Source organism: Montipora capricornis, chromosome 4 (genome assembly GCF_036669925.1).
Source record: "Montipora capricornis isolate CH-2021 chromosome 4, ASM3666992v2, whole genome shotgun sequence".
Taxonomy (NCBI): Eukaryota; Metazoa; Cnidaria; class Anthozoa; order Scleractinia; family Acroporidae; genus Montipora; species Montipora capricornis.
This window is the reverse complement of record NC_090886.1, coordinates 14,359,277-14,374,558: the sequence shown is the minus strand read 5'-3', so window position 1 is coordinate 14,374,558 and position 15,282 is coordinate 14,359,277. Positions and strand designations below refer to the sequence as shown.

General features: G+C 38.1%; 1 protein-coding gene across 4 annotated transcripts in view; it reads left to right on the top strand.

Moving 5' to 3' along the window:
* Positions 1–880: 880 nt before the first annotated feature.
* The window catches only part of LOC138045626 (protein eiger-like), a 36,744-nt gene continuing 22,342 nt past the window's right edge, over positions 881–15,282 (top strand). The window contains exon 1 of one of the 4 annotated variants that reach the window (XM_068892193.1): positions 881–1,019. The gene's annotated coding sequence lies outside the window, so the exon portion shown is untranslated. Of the gene's footprint in view, positions 1,020–3,934; positions 4,082–10,051; positions 10,208–13,461; positions 13,618–15,282 lie in introns of those variants that run through there. The other 3 variants (XM_068892194.1, XM_068892192.1, XM_068892191.1) reach the window with 3 other exon arrangements.

Sequence of the window (15,282 nt, the reverse complement as noted above, 5' to 3'; positions counted from 1 at the left end):
TATCTACAAATTCACGGTAATAAAATGGCCTTTGCCTTTGCAAATATTTTCATGGCCGATATTGAGACACAGATTCTTAGCAAAAGCCTCATAAAGGCAATGATTTGGAAACGATACATTGACGGCATTTTTTCGTTGTGGGATGTGAAAAAACCGGATATAGACAAGTTCATCAAACAAGCAAACTCACACCACCCTACCATCCAATTTACAGCTGAGATCTCAAACACTGAGGCCATTGTATACACTGTTGTATACAAAGGCAAACGCTGTCAAAATCAATCTGAAACATTTCAGTACACTCATTTTTCTTCCATTCACTCACCAGGTGTCAAAAAAAGGATTCGTGAAGGGCGAAGCCCTTAAGACTTCAACGCACTAATTTTTCAAGAACAACATTTGAAGAGAACATTCACATATTAAAATCACGTCTCCGTGCTAGAGGCTATCCAAAACGTCTGATTGAGACACTCCTAACAGACATAAAATTTAAAGAAAGGCAATCAGCGCTGAAGGAAAGAAATGAAATCCCTTACTCCTTCTTACTCCTTTTTGCTAGGACAAGGCAACGGCCTAAAATGTACTAATCCCTCACCTCTCTGGGAAGACAACAGAAAAATGAATTAAGGTTCGGGGAGGGGGGGGGGGGGGTTCACAGTGACATGTGCATAACATTATAATGTAATTGTTGAAATAGCCCAAACCTTTTAGAAATTAGGCCTAAAGTTAGTAGTTATAAAAGGTTTGGGCTTTTTCATCAGTTACATTATAACCTTAGTGAACATTTTACACTGACCACCTCGAAAATCCAACTCGAAATCCAATTCGAAATCCTAACTCGACAATTAGTCTGTCTCCGACAGAGAGTAAAATTCGCAGACCACGTGGCACGTGATCACGTCCAGCAAAGTGTTCAGCAACTGCTGTCCGCTCAGGAAGTTCTGCTTTCTGTTTTTTGTCCTGATCGAGAGAGCAGTTACGCGCGAGATCAGAAACATTCTTTTAAGCCCGCGCAAAAGGTAAGCACCAATTCACTTCTCAGTTTTTAGAATCTTTCTTTGAGCTTATGCCTTAACGCATCTTTCGCCGTAATCCTGGTGCTACTGATATATTACTTGCATTCAACCTGGATGAAATCATCTCCGATCAATTAGTTTACCTACATCTCTCTTCAACTTAGCAATCGAATTTTTAGATAAAGTAAACACCCGCATATAAGAACACTGATTTCAGGTTTCAGGCTGATCGTGTTCTTATTTAAGGGGTGCATAGTAAGAAATCAGCCTGAAAGTGTTCTTAAAATGTCCTTACAACTGGTTCCAAAAATACTTCAACTTGTACATTTCTAGAGGTTTAATTAACGTACAAGCCTTTTTAAAAATAGATTTTAAAGTTTGTATTGGTCCTGAAAACCATATTACTTTGATCACTTACTGTACTGTACGTTTTCCTTATTCCAATACCCTTTCCCTTTATATTAAGAACATGTTTTATTTATCAGGCCGAATTTGCTTTTATTTATATGGTGCTTTATTGGCCAAATTTCAGCCTGATGTTCTTAATCCATTTGTTCTTATAGGCGGGTGTTGACTATGGTTTGCCGTTTGCTGCAAAATTCAACAATGTATATTTGTATGGAACAATATATATATTGATTCATCTTCAACACAGGATATTTCAATTTAACGACTATAATCATTGAACTTCAACACAGGATATTTTCATTCAACGACTACATTCATTCAACTTCAACACGGGCTATTTTTGTGCAAGAAAAATATTTATTCAACTTCAACACCCAAAGTTACGTTTTATGCAACGAATATATTTATTCAACTTCAACAACAATATTTTCATTCCACTAATCATATTCATTCAACTCTTCTCAAGTTCCCAGACATCGGTAATTTCGTATTCAACAAAGCACCACCTCCCTAAGGTTATTTTAAAAGGTAGATGTTTGCAGTCATAAAACGCAAAACTAAGCAACAATCGTGGACAATGAAAGTTATCAATTCTCAAGGAAAATGATGATGCAAGCGAAGTTTTGTAATCATCCTAATTAAATACCAATATTAATAGCCGCTCCGCACACAGTTTGATGCTGGGAATTTATTTCAGTGCGAATGATTGCTTGCTGGCGAGCTTGTGTGTGAATCTATTCTTGGCTGGAAAATGATCCAGCACGCCCCCTTCATGGCTCATCGCTCGTAAAACGTTTTATTCTTGTTTTTCGGATGTAGTGTTAGTTGACGCACTTCAGATGTGAACAACATTCATGTACACGCTGGAACGCCTACAATAAACACCATAAACACCCAGCGTGACATTTGTTCTGGTAATCCTCATTAACCCTTATCAATGAATCGGCAGGGAGAGGTTGCCCATTTTCCTACTTAGGATTTCGAGTTGGATTTCGAGTCGGTTTTCGACTTGTTCAGAGTAAGATGCAGACTGAAGATCAAGGGTAAAGCGCAGACTATTGCACCTTTTATTGTAAACCACCACTCCGGGGAAACATGGGGCATTAGCCACAAAGCAAAACAAAACAAGGATAATGCCCTACATACAGGGGACATATTTTTGGGTCTAATCTCTACCAAAATGAGGATAATCCCCCACATAAACTCCTTGTCTAAACCTGCAGTATTACTTTCAAAAACGTGATTGACATTTTAATATTTTTGAATACTTTAACGTGTGGTCAACACATTTTCACATGGATCAAGTGCCAAATTTTCTAACTTTATTCAGGACACATTACCATAAAAGGAGACAGAGCAGTCTATTATATCTTCAACTTTTCCGGCAGGAGATGCACACTACAAAGGACTTAAAGATTCTACAGATTTCATCAATTTCATTGAAGAGACGAAGATAGGAAAACGAACTTTTCTTTTATCGATGGACGTCACAAGTCTATATACAAATATACCAGAGGAAAAGAGAATCACTACAGCATGCAAAGCATGCGAAAACTGTCACTGTGCAATAACCCTCCAATCCCCACAAACTATATCAAAGAAAGACTCATACTCAAAAAGAATTCTTTCCAGTTCAACTATCTACAAATTCACGGTAATAAAATGGCCTTTGCCTTTGCAAATATTTTCATGGCCGATATTGAGACACAGATTCTTAGCAAAAGCCTCATAAAGGCAATGATTTGGAAACGATACATTGACGGCATTTTTTCGTTGTGGGATGTGAAAAAACCGGATATAGACAAGTTCATCAAACAAGCAAACTCACACCACCCTACCATCCAATTTACAGCTGAGATCTCAAACACTGAGGCCATTGTATACACTGTTGTATACAAAGGCAAACGCTGTCAAAATCAATCTGAAACATTTCAGTACACTCATTTTTCTTCCATTCACTCACCAGGTGTCAAAAAAAGGATTCGTGAAGGGCGAAGCCCTTAAGACTTCAACGCACTAATTTTTCAAGAACAACATTTGAAGAGAACATTCACATATTAAAATCACGTCTCCGTGCTAGAGGCTATCCAAAACGTCTGATTGAGACACTCCTAACAGACATAAAATTTAAAGAAAGGCAATCAGCGCTGAAGGAAAGAAATGAAATCCCTTACTCCTTCTTACTCCTTTTTGCTAGGACAAGGCAACGGCCTAAAATGTACTAATCCCTCACCTCTCTGGGAAGACAACAGAAAAATGAATTAAGGTTCGGGGAGGGGGGGGGGGGGGTTGACAGTGACATGTGCATAACATTATAATGTAATTGTTGAAATAGCCCAAACCTTTTAGAAATTAGGCCTAAAGTTAGTAGTTATAAAAGGTTTGGGCTTTTTCATCAGTTACATTATAACCTTAGTCTACATTTTACACTGACCACCTCGAAAATCCAACTCGAAATCCAATTCGAAATCCTAACTCGACAATTAGTCTGTCTCCGACAGAGAGTAAAATTCGCAGACCACGTGGCACGTGATCACGTCCAGCAAAGTGTCCAGCAACTGCTGTCCGCTCAGGAAGTTCTGCTTTCTGTTTTTTGTCCTGATCGAGAGAGCGGTTACGCGCGAGATCAGAAACATTCATTTAAGCCCGCGCAAAAGGTAAGCACCAATTCACTTCTCAGTTTTTAGAATCTTTCTTTGAGCTTATGCCTTAACGCATCTTTCGCCGTTATCCTGGTGCTACTGATATATTACTTGCATTCAACCTGGATGAAATCATCTCCGATCAATTAGTTTACCTACATCTCTCTTCAACTTAGCAATCGAATTTTTAGATAAAGTAAACACCCGCATATAAGAACACTGATTTCAGGTTTCAGGCTGATCGTGTTCTTATTTAAGGGGTGCATAGTAAGAAATCAGCCTGAAAGTGTTCTTAAAATGTCCTTACAACTGGTTTCACAAATACTTCAACTTGTACATTTCTAGAGGTTTAATTAACGTACAAGCCTTTTTAAAAATAGATTTTAAAGTTTGTATTGGTCCTGAAAACCATATTACTTTGATCACTTACTGTACTGTACGTTTTCCTTATTCCAATACCCTTTCCCTTTATATTAAGAACATGTTTTATTTATCAGGCCGAATTTGCTTTTATTTATATGGTGCTTTATTGGCCAAATTTCAGCCTGATGTTCTTAATCCATTTGTTCTTATAGGCGGGTGTTGACTATGGTTTGCCGTTTGCTGCAAAATTCAACAATGTATATTTGTATGGAACAATATATATATTGATTCATCTTCAACACAGGATATTTCAATTTAACGACTATAATCATTGAACTTCAACACAGGATATTTTCATTCAACGACTACATTCATTCAACTTCAACACGGGCTATTTTTGTGCAAGAAAAATATTTATTCAACTTCAACACCCAAAGTTACGTTTTATGCAACGAATATATTTAATCAACTTCAACAACAATATTGTCATTCAACAAATCATATTCATTCAACTCTTTGCAAGTTCCCAGACATCGGTAATTTCTTATTCAACAAAGCGCCACCTCCCTAAGGTTATTTTAAAAAGTAGATGTTTTCAGTCATAAAACGCAAAACTAAGCAACAATCGTGGACAATGAAAGTTATCAATTCTCAAGGAAAATGATGATGCAAGCGAAGTTTTGTAATCATCCTAATTAAATACCAATATTAATAGCCGCTCCGCACACAGCTTGATGCTGGGAATTTATTTCAGTGCGAATGATTGCTTGCTGGCGAGCTTGTGTGTGAATCTATTCTTGGCTGGAAAATGATCCAGCACGCCCCCTTCATGGCTCATCGCTCGTAAAACGTTTTATTCTTGTTTTTCGGATGTAGTGTTAGTTGACGCACTTCAGATGTGAACAACATTCATGTACACGCTGGAACGCCTACAATAAACACCATAAACACCCAGCGTGACATTTGTTCTGGTAATCCTCATTAACCCTTATCAATGAATCGGCAGGGAGAGGTTGCCCATTTTCCTACTTAGGATTTCGAGTTGGATTTCGAGTCGGTTTTCGACTTGTTCAGAGTAAGATGCAGACTGAAGATCAAGGGTAAAGCGCAGACTATTGCACCTTTTATTGTAAACCACCACTCCGGGGAAACATGGGCCATTAGCCACAAAGCAAAACAAAACAAGGATAATGCCCTACATACAAGGGACATATTTTTGGGTCTAATCCCTACCAAAATGAGGATAATCCCCCACATAAACTCCTTGTCTAAACCCGCAGTATTACTTTCAAAAGTGTGATTGACATTTTAATATTTTTGAATACTTTAACGTGTGGTCAACACATTTTCACATGGAGCAAGTGCCAAATTTTCTAACTTCATTCAGGACACATTACCATAAAAGGAGACAGAGCAGTCTATTATATCTTCAACTTTTCCGGCAGGAGATGCACACTACAAAGGACTTAAAGACTCTACAGATTTCATTAATTTCATTGAATAGACGAAGATAGGAAAACGAACTTTCCTTTTTTCGATGGATGTCACAAGTCTATATACAAATATACCACAAGAAGAGAGAATCACTACAGGATGCAAGGCATACGAAAACTGTCACGGTGAAATAACCCTCCAATCTCCACAAACTATATCAAAGAAATGCTAAGACTCATACTCAAAAAGAATTCTTTCCAGTTCAACTATCTACAAATTCACGGTAATAAAATGGCCTTTGCCTTTGCAAATATTTTCATGGCCGATCTTAAGACACAGATTCTTAGCAAAAGCCTCATAAAGGCAATGATTTGGAAACGATACATTGACGGTATTTTTCCGTTGTGGGATGTGAAAAAACCGGATATAGACAAGTTCATCAAACAAGCAAACTCAAACCACCCTACCATCAAATTTACAGCTGAGATCTCAAACACTGAGGCCATTGTATACACTGTTGTATACAAAGGCAAACGCTGTCAAAATCAATCTGAAACATTTCAGTACACTCATTTTTCTTCCAGCCACTCACCAGGTGTCAAAAAAAGGATTCGTGAAGGGCGAAGCCCTTAAGACTTCAACGCACTAATTTTTCAAGAACAACATTTGAAGAGAACATTCACAAATTAAAATCACGTCTCCGTGCTAGAGGCTATCCAAAACGTCTGATTGAGACACTCTTAACAGACATAAAATTTAAAGAAAGGCAATCAGCGCTGAAGGAAAGAAATGAAATCCCTTACTCCTTCTTACTCCTTCTTGCTCGGACAAGGCAACGGCCTAAAATGTACTAATCCCTCACCTCTCTGGGAAGACAACAGAAAAATGAATTAAGGTTCGGGGAAGGGGGGGGGTTCACAGTGACATGTGCATAACGTTATAATGTAACTGTTGAAATAGCCCAACCCTTTTAGAAATTAGGCCTAAAGTTAGTAGTTATAAAAGGTTTGGGCTTTTTCATCAGTTACATTATAACCTTAGTCTACATTTTACACTGACCACCTCGAAAATCCAACTCGAAATCCAATTCGAAATCCTAACTCGACAATTAGTCTGTCTCCGACAGAGAGTAAAATTCGCAGACCACGTGGCACGTGATCACGTCCAGCAAAGTGTCCAGCAACTGCTGTCCGCTCAGGAAGTTCTGCTTTCTGTTTTTTGTCCTGATCGAGAGATCGGTTACGCGCGAGATCAGAAACATTCATTTAAGCCCGCGCAAAAGGTAAGCACCAATTCACTTCTCAGTTTTTAGAATCTTTCTTTGAGCTTATGCCTTAACGCATCTTTCGCCGTTATCCTGGTGCTACTGATATATTACTTGCATTCAACCTGGATGAAATCATCTCCGATCAATTAGTTTACCTACATCTCTCTTCAACTTAGCAATCGAATTTTTAGATAAAGTAAACACCCGCATATAAGAAAACTGATTTCAGGTTTCAGGCTGATCGTGTTCTTATTTAAGGGGTGCATAGTAAGAAATCAGCCTGAAAGTGTTCTTAAAATGTCCTTACAACTGGTTCCAAAAATACTTCAACTTGTACATTTCTAGAGGTTTAATTAACGTACAAGCCTTTTTAAAATAGATTTTAAAGTTTGTATTGGTCCTGAAAACCATATTACTTTGATCACTTACTGTACTGTAAGTTTTCCTTATTCCAATACTCTTTCCCTTTATATTAAGAACATGTTTTATTTATCAGGCTGAATTTGCTTTTATTTATATGGTGCTTTATTGGCCGAATTTCAGCCTGATGTTCTTAATCCATTTGTTCTTATAGGCGGGTGTTGACTATGGTTTGCCGTTTGTTGCAAAATTCAACAATGTATATTTGTATGCCACAATATATATATTGATTCATCTTCAACACAGGATATTTTAATTTAACGACTATAATCATTGAACTTCAACACAGGATATTTTAATTTAACGACTGTAATCATTCAACTTCAACACAGGATATTTTTGTGCAAGAAGAATATTTATTCAACTTCAACACCAAAAGTTACGTTTTATGCAACGAATATATTTATTCAACTTCAACAACAATATTTTCATTCCACAAATCATATTCATTCAACTCTTTTCAAGTTCCCAGACATCGGTAACTTCGTATTCAACAAAGCGCCACCTCCCTAAGGTTGTTTTAAAAAATAGATGTTTGCAGTCATAAAACGCAAAGCTAAGCAACAATCGTGGACAATGAAAGTTAACAATTCTCAGGGAAAATGATGATGCAAGCCAAGTTTTGTAATCATCCTAATTAAATACCAATATTAATAGCCGCTCCGCACACAGTTTGATGCTGGGAATTTATTTCAGTGCGAATGATTGCTTGCTGGCGAGCTTGTGTGTGAATCTATTCTTGGCTGGAAAATGATCCAGCACGCCCCCTTCATGGCTCATCGCTCGTAAAACGTTTTATTCTTGTTTTTCGGATGTAGTGTTAGTTGACGCACTTCAGATGTGAACAACATTCATGTACACGCTGGAACGCCTACAATAAACACCATAAACACCCAGCGTGACATTTGTTCTGGTAATCCTCATTAACCCTTATCAATGAATCGGCAGGGAGAGGTTGCCCATTTTCCTACTTAGGATTTCGAGTTGGATTTCGAGTCGGTTTTCGACTTGTTCAGAGTAAGATGCAGACTGAAGATCAAGGGTAAAGCGCAGACTATTGCACCTTTTATTGTAAACCACCACTCCGGGGAAACATGGGCCATTAGCCACAAAGCAAAACAAAACAAGGATAATGCCCTACATACAAGGGACATATTTTTGGGTCTAATCCCTACCAAAATGAGGATAATCCCCCACATAAACTCCTTGTCTAAACCCGCAGTATTACTTTCAAAAACGTGATTGACATTTTAATATTTTTGAATACTTTAACGTGTGGTCAACACATTTTCACATGGATCAAGTGCCAAATTTTCTAACTTCATTCAGGACACATTACCATAAAAGGAGACAGAGCAGTCTATTATATCTTCAACTTTTCCGGCAGGAGATGCACACTACAAAGGACTTAAAGATTCTACAGATTTCATCAATTTCATTGAAGAGACGAAGATAGGAAAACGAACTTTCCTTTTTTCGATGGATGTCACAAGTCTATATACAAATATACCACAAGAAGAGAGAATCACTACAGGATGCAAGGCATACGAAAACTGTCACGGTGAAATAACCCTCCAATCTCCACAAACTATATCAAAGAAATGCTAAGACTCATACTCAAAAAGAATTCTTTCCAGTTCAACTATCTACAAATTCACGGTAATAAAATGGCCTTTGCCTTTGCAAATATTTTCATGGCCGATCTTAAGACACAGATTCTTAGCAAAAGCCTCATAAAGGCAATGATTTGGAAACGATACATTGACGGTATTTTTCCGTTGTGGGATGTGAAAAAACCGGATATAGGCAAGTTGATCAAACAAGCAAACTCAAACCACCCTACCATCAAATTTACAGCTGAGATCTCAAACACTGAGGCCATTGTATACACTGTTGTATACAAAGGCAAACGCTGTCAAAACAATCTGAAACATTTCAGTACACTCATTTTTCTTCCAGCCACTCACCAGGTGTCAAAAAAAGGATTCGTGAAGGGCGAAGCCCTTAAGACTTCAACGCACTAATTTTTCAAGAACAACATTTGAAGAGAACATTCACAAATTAAAATCACGTCTCCGTGCTAGAGGCTATCCAAAACGTCTGATTGAGACACTCTTAACAGACATAAAATTTAAAGAAAGGCAATCAGCGCTGAAGGAAAGAAATGAAATCCCTTACTCCTTCTTACTCCTTCTTGCTCGGACAAGGCAACGGCCTAAAATGTACTAATCCCTCACCTCTCTGGGAAGACAACAGAAAAATGAATTAAGGTTCGGGGAAGGGGGGGGGTTCACAGTGACATGTGCATAACGTTATAATGTAACTGTTGAAATAGCCCAACCCTTTTAGAAATTAGGCCTAAAGTTAGTAGTTATAAAAGGTTTGGGCTTTTTCATCAGTTACATTATAACCTTAGTCTACATTTTACACTGACCACCTCGAAAATCCAACTCGAAATCCAATTCGAAATCCTAACTCGACAATTAGTCTGTCTCCGACAGAGAGTAAAATTCGCAGACCACGTGGCACGTGATCACGTCCAGCAAAGTGTCCAGCAACTGCTGTCCGCTCAGGAAGTTCTGCTTTCTGTTTTTTGTCCTGATCGAGAGATCGGTTACGCGCGAGATCAGAAACATTCATTTAAGCCCGCGCAAAAGGTAAGCACCAATTCACTTCTCAGTTTTTAGAATCTTTCTTTGAGCTTATGCCTTAACGCATCTTTCGCCGTTATCCTGGTGCTACTGATATATTACTTGCATTCAACCTGGATGAAATCATCTCCGATCAATTAGTTTACCTACATCTCTCTTCAACTTAGCAATCGAATTTTTAGATAAAGTAAACACCCGCATATAAGAAAACTGATTTCAGGTTTCAGGCTGATCGTGTTCTTATTTAAGGGGTGCATAGTAAGAAATCAGCCTGAAAGTGTTCTTAAAATGTCCTTACAACTGGTTCCAAAAATACTTCAACTTGTACATTTCTAGAGGTTTAATTAACGTACAAGCCTTTTTAAAAATAGATTTTAAAGTTTGTATTGGTCCTGAAAACCATATTACTTTGATCACTTACTGTACTGTATGTTTTCCTTATTCCAATACCCTCTCCCTTTATATTAAGAACATGTTTTATTTATCAGGCTGAATTTGCTCTTATTTATATGGTGCTTTATTGGCCAAATTTCAGCCTGATGTTCTTAATCCACTTGTTCGGGTGTTGACTTTGGTTTGCCGATTGTTGCAAAATTCAACAATGTATATTTGTATGGAACAAGATATATATATTGATTCATATTCAACATAGGATATTTTAATTTAACGACTATAATCATTGAACTTCAACACAGGATATTTTCACTCAATGACTACATTCATTCAACTTCAACACGGGCTATTTTTGTGCAAGAAGAATATTTATTCAACTTCAACAAAAATATTTTCATTGAACAAAACATATTCATTCAACTCTTCTCAAGTTCCCAGACATCGGTAATTTCGTATTCAACAAAGCACCACCTCCCTAAGGTTATTTTAAAAGGTAGATGTTTGCAGTCATAAAACGCAAAGCTAAGCAACAATCGTGGACAATGAAAGTTAACAATTCTCAGGGAAAATGATGATGCAAGCCAAGTTTTTTAATCATCCTAATTAAATACCATTATTAATAGCCACTCCGCACGCAGTTTGATGCTGGGAATTTATTTCAGTGCGAATGATTGCTTGTTGGCGGCCTTGTGTGTGAATCTATTCTTGGCTGGAAAATGATCCAGCACGCCCCCTACATGGCTCATCGCTCGTAAAACGTTTTTTTTCTTGTTTTTCGGATGTAGTGTTAGTTGACGCACTTCAGATGTGAACGACATTCATGTACACGCTGGAACGCCTACAATAAACACCATAAACACCCAGCGTGACATTTGTTCTGGTAATCCTCATTAAGCCTTATCCATGAATCGGCAGGGAGAGGTTCCCTATTTACCTACTTACGATTTCGAGTTGGATTTCGAGTTGAATTTTCGAGTTGAATTTTGGAGTTGGATTTTCGAGTTGGATTTCGAGTTGGATTTCGAGTCGTTTTTCGACTTGTTCAGAGTAAGATGCAGACTGAAGATTAAGGGTAAAGCGCAGACTAATGCGCCTTTCATTGTAAACCCCCACCCCGGGGAAACATGGGGCATTAGCCACAAAGGAAAACAAAACAAGGATAATGCCCTACATACAGGGGACATATTTTTGGGTCTAATCCCTACCAAAATGAGGATAATCCCCCACATAAACTCCTTGTCTAAACCCGCAATATTACTTTCAAAAGTGTGATTGACACTTTAATATTTTTGACTGCTTTAACGTTTGGTCAACACATTTTCACATGAATCAAGTGCCAAATTTTCTAGCTTCATTCAGGACACATTACCATAAAAGGAGACAGAGCAGTCTATTATGTCTTCAACTTTTCCGGCAGGTGATGCACACTACAAAGGACTTAAAGACTCTACAGATTTCATCAATTTCATTGAAGAGACGAAGATAGGAAAACGAACTTTCCTTTTATCGATGGACGTCACAAGTCTAAATACAAATATACCACAGGAAGAGAGAATCACTATAGGATGCAAAGCATACGAAAACTGTCACTGTGAAATAACCCTCCAATCCCCACAAACTATATCAAAGAAATGCTAAGACTCATACTCAAAAAGAATTCTTTCCAGTTCAACTAGCTACAAATTCACGTTAATAAAATGGGCTTTGCCTTTGCAAATATTTTCATGGCCGATCTTGAGACACAGATTCTTAGCAAAAGCCTCATAAAGGCAATGATTTGGAAACGATACATTGACGGCATTTTTTCGTTGTGGGATGTGAGAAAACAGGATATAGACAAGTTCATCAAACAAGCAAACTCACACCACTCTACCATCAAATTTACAGCTGAGATCTCAAACACTGAGGCCATTGTATACACTGTTGTATACAAAGGCAAACGCTTTCAAAATCAATCTGAAACATTTCAGTACACTCATTTTTCTTCCATTCACTCACCAGGTGTCAATAAAAGAATTCGTGAACGGCGAAGCCCTTAAGACTTCAACGCACTAATTCTTCAAGAACAACATTTGAAGAGAACATTTACAAATTAAAATCACGTCTCCGTGCTAGAGGCTATCCAAAACTTTTCATTGAGACACTCCTAACAGACATAAGATTTACAGAAAGGGAATCAGCGCTGAAGGAAAGAAATGAAATCCCTCAAGATATCTTGCCCTTTGTGACACAGTATCACCCGGCAGTGCCAAACGTGCTTTATTAAAAAATTGGCACTTCATACAACAACAGCCTTCTCTACGGCAAATTTTGAAAGAGCCACCACTCACATCTTTTCAAAGGGGAAAATCCCTTAAAGACATGCTCGTAAGAGCAAAGCTTTAAAGAGGTCAAAGACCGAGAATACGTTACAAAAGTCTCAACCGTTAAGGAGTTGTGTAGGCCTGTCAATCCTTGATACTTTCTACTGTACATATTCTGACCCCTTTCATACCGGGTTATTAAAGTGCCCTTACTCCTTCTTGCTCGGACAAGGCAACGGACTAAAATGTACTAATTCCCCACCCCATAGGGAAAAGCAAAGGCCAAAATGTACTAATCCCTCACCTCTCTGGGAAGACAACGCAAAAAATGAATTAAGGTTGGGAGGGAGGATTTACAGTGACAGGTGCATAAGGTTATAATGTAACTGTTGAAATAGCCCAAACCTTTTAGACATTAGGCCTAAAGTTAGTAGTTATAAAAGGTTTGCGCTTTTTCATCAGTTACATTGTAACCTTAGTCTACTTTTTACACTGACCACCTCGAAAATCCAACTCCAAATCCAATTCGAAATCCTAACTTGACAATTAGTCTGTCGCCGACAGAGAGTAAAATTTGCAGACCACGTGGCACGCGATCACGTCCAGCAAAGTGTTCAGCAACTGCTGTCCGCTCAGGAAGTTCTGCTTTCTGTTTTTTGTCCTGATCGAGAGATCGGTTACGCGCGAGATCAGAAACATTCTTTTAAGCCCGCGCAAAAGGTAAGCACCAATTCACTTCTCAGTTTTTAGAATCTTTCTTTGAGCTTATGCCTTAACGCGTCTTTCGCCGTTATCCTGGTGCTACTGATATATTACTTGCATTCAACCTGGATGAAATCATCTCCGATCAATTAGTTTACCTACATCTCTCTTCAACTTAGCAATCGAATTTTTAGATAAAGTAAACACCCGCATATAAGAACACTGATTTCAGGTTTCAGGCTGATCGTGTTCTTATTTAAGGGGTGCATAGTAAGAAATCAGCCTGAAAGTGTTATCAAAATGTCCTTACAACTGGTTTCACAAATACTTCAACTTGTACATTTCTAGAGGTTTAATTAACGTACAAGCCTTTTTAAAAATAGATTTTAAAGTTTGTATTGGTCCTGAAAACCATATTACTTTGATCACTTACTGTACTGTACGTTTTCCTTATTCCAATACCCTTTCCCTTTATATTAAGAACATGTTTTATTTATCAGCCTGAATTTGCTCTTATTTATATGGTGCTTTATTGGCCAAATTTCAGCCTGATGTTTTTCATCCACTTGTTCTTATAGGTGGGTGTTGACTATGGTTTGCCGTTTGTTGCAAAATTCAACAATGTATATTTGTATGCAACAATATATATATTGATTCATCTTCAACACAGGATATTTTAATTTAATGACTATAATCATTGAACTTCAACACAGGATATTTTCATTCAACGACTACATTCATTCAACTTCAACACGGGCTATTTTTGTGCACGAAGAATATTTATTCAACTTCAACACCCAAAAATTACGTTTCATGCAACGAATATATTTATTCAGCTTCAACAACAATATTTTCATTCAACAAATCATATTCATTCAACTCTTCGCAAGTTCCCAGACATCGGTAATTTCTTATTCAAAAAAGCGCCACCTCCCTACCCCACTGCTACCCCTTCTTAAAAAAGAAGAGCGTGAAAAGCATGTTGAAAAGCAACATGGCTGCCCAGGAACAACGTTTCAACCAGTGTTTTGATGATACAGTCTGTATTGTGAACTTCTTTAACGTACCAGGAAGTTATTACAGGCCTGCACGGACTCCTTGGGCTCCCCGTGTGGTTTTTTCGGTTGCATCGCATTTGAACCTAAAAGAAACAGTAATTTTGCTCTGACGAGCGTGTCTTTGAGGGATTTACCCCTTTTGTATGATATTATTGGAGGTTTTAAGTAGATCCAATTCAGCATAGGCTGATTTTCTATGGTGCTCCATTGTTCTACCAGTAACCTTTTAAGATTTTTGACTCCTGGGTGGTACGTAGTGGCTAAACGCAAAGTCCTTCCTTTGCTTTTTCTTTTGTGTTAGAGCCGATGGTCTAGAGTCAAAGTTGACCTCTAGCAGACACCTTTCCACAATTGTATTTGGATAGCCGCGTGCTCTCAGGCGTTGTTTGAATTTCTCAAGGCTAGGCTCTCTTCAAATGTTGTTGTCGAAGAGTTTGTTCTAGGCAGTCTAATAGGCCACGTTCGAGATATTTCCTCGCCAGTTGTTTCATTTTCACCATTCCCAAGTGTTCAGCATGGAGATCTTTCAATGACAGGGTACACAGTACCTCTGGTATGACCACTCGAGAATTCCACAGAAGAATTCCATCCTCCTCAGTTAGTTCCAATCTCATGTTATGATAGG